Source organism: Solenopsis invicta, chromosome 1, assembly GCF_016802725.1.
Source record: "Solenopsis invicta isolate M01_SB chromosome 1, UNIL_Sinv_3.0, whole genome shotgun sequence".
Taxonomy (NCBI): Eukaryota; Metazoa; Arthropoda; class Insecta; order Hymenoptera; family Formicidae; genus Solenopsis; species Solenopsis invicta.
Window position 1 is genome coordinate 17,865,959 of NC_052664.1, and position 7,132 is coordinate 17,873,090.

Consider the following 7,132-nt stretch of genomic DNA (forward strand, 5'->3'; position numbering starts at 1 on the left):
CGAGTTATTAGCGAGTTAGAGCTGTTACGATATCTGCCATACTGACTAAAGGCACGGTCCGATTCATGTTCAAAGTGCTATTCGCATCTCTTTATTGTTCATTAAGCATAAACAAAAATAGAATAAAGCCAATAGCGGTTTTAGCAAATCGGACAGCGGCCTAAATGTATCGACATGGCGCAATAAATATTTACATTACCTCTATTAAGCCAGCCTCCCCCGCCCCACTAGCGTAAAATTAACTTTAAAATATTTTAAAATTGAACACTAATTTGGTGTTAAAGCCCGAAATTAGATGCTTGCATTGTTAGACAAAAAATTAAAAAAAAATAGAGGGACTTAATATTAAGCTAGTTTCCCCCTTAACAAAAAAACATTTATTATGTAAATCAATAAATAAATACAGTAGAATCAAATGCTAATTAGGTGCTTCAAGAAATAACAAAAATAAATTAAAAATATATATTACAGGATAAGAATTTACAAGAAAGAAATCTTAAAAAATTAGATGCTTGAGCAAATTTTATAAACAAAGAAATTTTATAACTCACCGGACCGATGCGCAGCAGAGGAGTTGTAACATAGCTACATTAACCTGTAAAGTGCATATAAATCCAAATTATAACAGTGTCAAAAATATTTTTTTCTATATTAACTTAAAGAAAGTCGTAATTTTTTAAAAATAAATTATTCAAAACAATTATAATATGAATTATTAAATAGATTTAATATTTTATTTGTAAATTAAATCTATAAAATAACAAAAAAATATTTTTTATATAAATGTATTTTTTCTTTTAACTGTTTTTTTTCTGCATAGATGATTTTTTAACTTGGGAAAAAAGTTTATAAATTAAAGGTTGTATTTTAGAAATAACTAATTGAAGATAAAAATAAATAATTTTTAACTAGTTAAAACTATCTATTCAATTCTGATTATTTGAAATAGCAACATCTATTAAGCTGGCACAACTATTTTAACACAATCATATACGATTCATACAAGGATTATGTGTTGTTTTCTTGCTAATTTTTTGTTCTATTTAGCATTTTTTGCCAATAGCTTAAAACCCATTAAAGCCCATAGTCAGATCAACAAAAATAGCCACAAAATAACAGTTAGAAATAGAACTGGGACATGAAAAAAATATTAAAATTAATTATAAAGTAGTTTAATTTATAAATCATGTATTCGTTTACCTTGTGCTTGCTTCGCCGTTGCCTGTTGCCTCCCAGGTCCTCCTTCTCCTCTCTTGTTTTTGCTTGTTGCTTTGTTATGGCACGAGCACTCACTTACGAAAACACTACTACTTATAACATGGGCAGCAATAATTATCTCGATATGACGATTGCGCGACATCCTGGACGACACTCCGCGGTAGACGACGAATCTCGAGCGCCAGGAGATCGCGCGGTCGTAATCTTTCGACCGATTAGCTGCGACCGTTCCTAACATAGGTGTCTCCAAATGATTATTATATCCGCTATCTGTCCCACATCGATCGATGGATCGATTTTTCGATCCGCGGCAAGGTGACGATGTAGCATGAAGGTGTATGCGCATCTGCATCATTCGAGAATCGGCCAACGTCATTGTCGGGTGCCGAGTGACGTGGATAGCGCTTGCCGTTTCGCATTATAATAAATTGCGCATCGCGCACATCAAAATTGTCGTGTAAGTGCAAGGTGCGCGATCTTCAAAGTAATTACCGCCGTATGTACATACGCACAAATGCACCGGCAACTTGTTAGCTTACAAGTTTCGTGAGACATTATACGAAGCTCCTCGCGCCAGCAACGGCGTCAGCTTGCATCTTTCAATGCGACTGTCTGTTTTCCGTCTCAATTCGAATGTTTATCAGCGTACGTGAGAACGCGAACATAATAATCATCCGGAAAAGTGCGTATTGTGTGTTAGCAACGGTCGCGACCAACTAGTTGAAAGGTTATGTTATGTTGCGCGGCGCGGCGTGAAGGTGAGCGCGCGATTCCCTGACGCTCGAGATTCGTCATCTACCGCGGAGTGTCGTCCAGGATGTCGCGCGATTGTCATATCGAGATAATTATTGTTGACCAAATTATAAGTAGTAATGTTTTGTAAGCGAGTGCTGGTGCCATAAAAAAGAAACAAGCAGGCACAAGGGAGGAGAAGGAGGAGGAGAAAGAGGAAGAGGACCTGGGAGGCAACAGGCAACGGTGGAGCAACCACGAGGTAAACGAATACATGATTTATAAATTAAACTACTTTATGATTAATTGCAATGTTTTTTTCATGTTCCAGGTTTATTTCCAACTGTTCTTTATTGGCTATTTTTGTTGATCTGACTATGGATTTTAATGGGTTAAGCTATCACAGCCATTGTCTTTAGCGAAAGAATTGCCACAAAAAATTCTAAATAAAGCAAAAAATAACACATAATGCCTGTATGAGTCGCATATAATTCTGTTAAAATAGCCGTGCCTTAATAGACGTAGCTATTTCAATTAGGGTTGAATAGATAGTTTTAACTAGTTAAAAAGTTGTTGATTTTTATCTTCAATTAGTTATTTTTAAAACACAAATTTAATTTATTAACACTTTGTAATAATTATTGAATTTAATTTATTAACTTTATTTCCAAGTTAAAAAATCATCTATGCAAAAAGGAAAACAAAAGAAAAAATAGATTTCCATGAAAAATATTTCTTTGTTATTTCATAGATTTAATTTACAAATAAAATATTCAATTTATTTAATAATACACATCATAATTGTTTTGAATAATTTATCTTTAAAAAATTACGACTTTCTTTAAGTTAACATAGAAAAAAAAATTATTTTGGATACTGTTATAATTTGGATTTATATGCACTTTACAGATTAATGTAGCTGTGTTACAACTCCGTTGCTGCGCATCGGTCCGGTGAGTTATAAAATTTCTTTGCTTATAAAATTTGCTCAAGCACCTAATTTTTTAAAATTTTTCTCTTGTGGATTTTTGTTCTGTAATATATATTTTCAATTTATTTTTATTATTTCTTGGAGCACCTAATTAGCACTTTATTTTACAGTATTTGTTTATTAGTTTACATAATAAATATTTATTTTTTTGGTGGGGAAAAGGCTAGCTTAATATTAAGTTTGCTCCACTAAATTTTTTTTAAATTTTCTGCCAAACAATTCCAGCACCTAATTTCGGACTTTAGTACCAAATTAGCACTTTATTTTTAAATATTTAAAAATTAATTTTACGCTGGTGGGGGAGAAGCTAGCTTAATAGGGTGAATACATATGTGAATACATATAATATTGGGTCATCTCGATACATTTAGGCCGCGGTCCGAGTTGCACTCAACCGCTATTGGCTTCATTCTATTCTTGTTCATGCTTAATGAACAATAAAGATAGATGCAAATAGTGCTTTGAACATGAATCGGACCGTGATCTTAGTCAGGCAAATATCTTAACAACTCTAGCTCGCTAACTTTAACGCTTTAATAACTCGCTTCGCGGAACAAACCGCCACATTTTTTTTACAGATTCTTTCATTTTGAGTGAAAATAAGTACATTTTTATTAAGATTTTAGATGAGATCCTTATTCTAAACAATTACCTTATTGTTTAAACATATATAGTAAATAATGTTTACACACAAAACTGAATGTATATAAGATATGGAAGTTTATTATATTGAAAACACGATTGGAAATGAAAACTCTTGCCAGTGATAAATTTTTATCAAAAATATACTTTTGATTTATAGCATAAAATAAATTTCCCATATTTTACATGTTCAGATAATTAATTTCATGACTGCATATAAGATTATCTTGTTTATTTAATATTATTTTGTCACAATTTTACAATGATTTTTAAAACTTAAGTAAAAACAGGTGCAGATAAAAAATCGGTTCTTAGTTGCAATTTTATTTAAATTTATCTTTTGATCTGATTTTGTTAATAACAGATCAGTGCATTTTTTTCAGGTTAAACACAAGTTTGTTTCTGATGAAAATATGTATCACTGAGAACAGTGACAGTTTTTACTTTAATCGATATTTCCCTATCAAATATTTGATAAATTCGAGCATAAAGTAATTTTCGAATATCGTGCGTCCAGACAATTAATTTCGTGACTATATATTGTATGTATACATATATATATATCGCAGTTATCTTGTAAGATGCTTCGGTGACATCAGCAATCGCGCGCTTTGAAACTACTGTTCGAAGACAAGCGATGCCAATCGACGTAATCGATGGCAGGAGAATTATAGCGTTTACAATGGCAACGCGATGCACGGGGGCCGCTCTCGGCGGAGGTTGCCGGTTGTTTAATGGAATTGGAACGGGCCGGAATATGGATGAGTAGGGTAGCGCACATCCCGAGGTACCGCGATGGTGTATCGGATTTCCTTAGTCCAGGAGGTCGACGTTGTTTCGAGCAAGGTGCGCCGCTACGGAAGCTATACCCATGAATGGACCGGTGGATCCTGCTGAATCCTTACGCGACATCTGGCCTCCTGGGCTCCGACGACGTTGTCTTCTTATTGTCAGTCGTCCGTACAAGCGGAATACTTTGCGCCAATCGAGAACATCGCTCGATTTCCCCGAAGTATTTTACGATTTAGAAGCATAATGCGGCAACCCGCCTTTCTTAGGATTTTAAGGACATTGGTTTAAATCGAGTTTGTTCGATAAGTTTTTAAAAGAAGTTAATCAGATCACCGTTGCTTTACTAAATTTTTTAAATGTCGCATATTTACATTATCTCAGCATATTTTTTAAATAATATTAATGAGCCAGAATAAATCAATGTGTAGATAGTTTAAAACTGTTTAAAACTGTTTAGAATAAAAATTAATACCTTTTCTGATTTTAAATCCAAATTTGAGTTTCTGTCGAAAAACTCTGATAAACGGGTATTGCATCTACCTATGTTAAAAGCATGATATTTTGCTTCAGCTTACTTTGTTTTTCATTACACTGAGAAAAATTATTTGATTACATCAACAAAACTTATATGATTGAGTGCGTTCTGAAACTAAGCAGAATTTCTTATTATTATAATAGGATTCAAAATTTTATAAACAGAACGTTAGATTTTACTATTATTCGGTATTTCCCACAAGATTTCTGATTCGTCCATTTTTGAATAGACACACTGATCGAATCTATCAGATTTCCAATTAACGCAACAAGCCTTTTTCTCAGTATATATATTTCATGTGCCGTGTGTATATAATTATAATTGATATCAAACATAGGGTCACTGCACCAGTCGCTGAACAATCATCAGTAAACGACTATATTTAAAAAAGTACATGTATTAAAATAATAAGATTTTGAAATAATAAATTGCGAATTAATTGTATTTTTTATGATCTAATTTTCATAAACATTTTATTAAAATATCATTTTTTATTTAAAAATGTAATTATATTAAAATTTCATTTATATGTTCATTGACTAGTTCAATTTTTTATTTGTTCATTGACTGGTGCAGTGACTCTATATAGATAAAAAATTGATCTAATTCTGTCGTTGTATCGATAGTTATATCTTTTGTTAAAAGAAGAAAGAAACAATATTTATAACACGATCATATTTGGAAATTAGATTGGAGTATATTGTATTGACCACTGGGAGCAAAATGTAACCGGAAGTCGAATTCGGTCGAGCAGTTAACGGCTCCGTCAACATTATCTTCCATGGACAATAATCACGAGCGATCGTTTGTGCGTCGCAGGGGGTTTCCGTTTCGTTTCGATCTTACGTTTTACTTTTTTTTCCTGCTCGTGCCATTACGCGCAGACCATTTGTCTCCTGTAGAACGAACGGTCCATTGTCTCGTAAGTTTCTCGATCGGGGACCACGCCGGAAATCGGCCATCGAACCGCGCCCGTACGCCCGCACGCACATACATTGTACACACGTCGCCAATATATGTATCTGTAATCGCATAAAAGCGTTCCGATAATAACTATTTCAGTCGGGCGATCCTCGAAATAGTCTATATCACCAAGGTTTGTGTAAATAACATGGTACGCTTAGGACATGATGTAGGATTTAAATTAAATAGGACAGAAAATTGGAATTGGCACATCGTCGGTTATTGGAGCAATTATTTACGAGGGCCAAATAGAGCATGTGCTTAGTCGTCAGTCGTTCAAGTTACATACAGAACGGGCGAATCTAATTCTCGATGATTCCTATATGTTGAGTTATAGAAGACATATCCAAATATAACGTCGAGAATCTCGCCGTAATTAAATTTGAAGCTATTGGAACGCTACGTCAATATTGCATGACTCGCAGATGAGCTAGTTCATTTTAAAGAGAATGTGGGGGGAGAGGGGGAAACATGACAGTAAATTCATATAATTTACGCAAATGATAAAAAATTATGATCGGAGGTATGTAAAAGATGATAGGAATACGAAAAAGAATGAACGAAAATCACGAAGGATGAACGTGTAAATAGAGTGTATCTCAACCTTTCGATTCCCATGCTAATTTTTCAGACATAAATTCCCAAGTGGAGCGAGCGGTTGACCCCGGAAAAAAATTTTCCGTATAACAGTATGTTTATGATGATGGTAAAAATTATATTAATAAAATATGCTATATATTATATAAATACGTAGAATCTTAATATATAGAATCTTAAAACTATAATTATAATAACAATAAAATTGTGACACTTCTTGTACTATTCATTTATGGGATAAACAGCTTAAACATGAAGAAATATCTTCTTTCGATATAGTTATTGCAAGAAAAAGCCTCGGCTAAGATGTTATTTTTCGCAATAAATTCTTGAGTTTTTTAAGAGCGAAAAGGTTGTCTTATTGGCATCATTATCACATTAGATGCTGCTTAGTCATCATTATTATTAAATTGTTTATTAATTTAATATCGTAGTATTAATATTTAACTTATAACTGTGTTTTAAGATTGTAAATTTATTCGGCGCGCAGTTCGATGATTTTAAAAATATGTGTAAAATCATGCTTCATTCCATTTTATTTAAATATCAACACTAAGATCCATGATTGTTAAGGTTTTTAATTAAGCTTCTCAATTAATTGTGTTAATTGCAAAAGAGTTTTTCAAGATCAATTCTTTACATCATTTTTATTCAAGATTAAT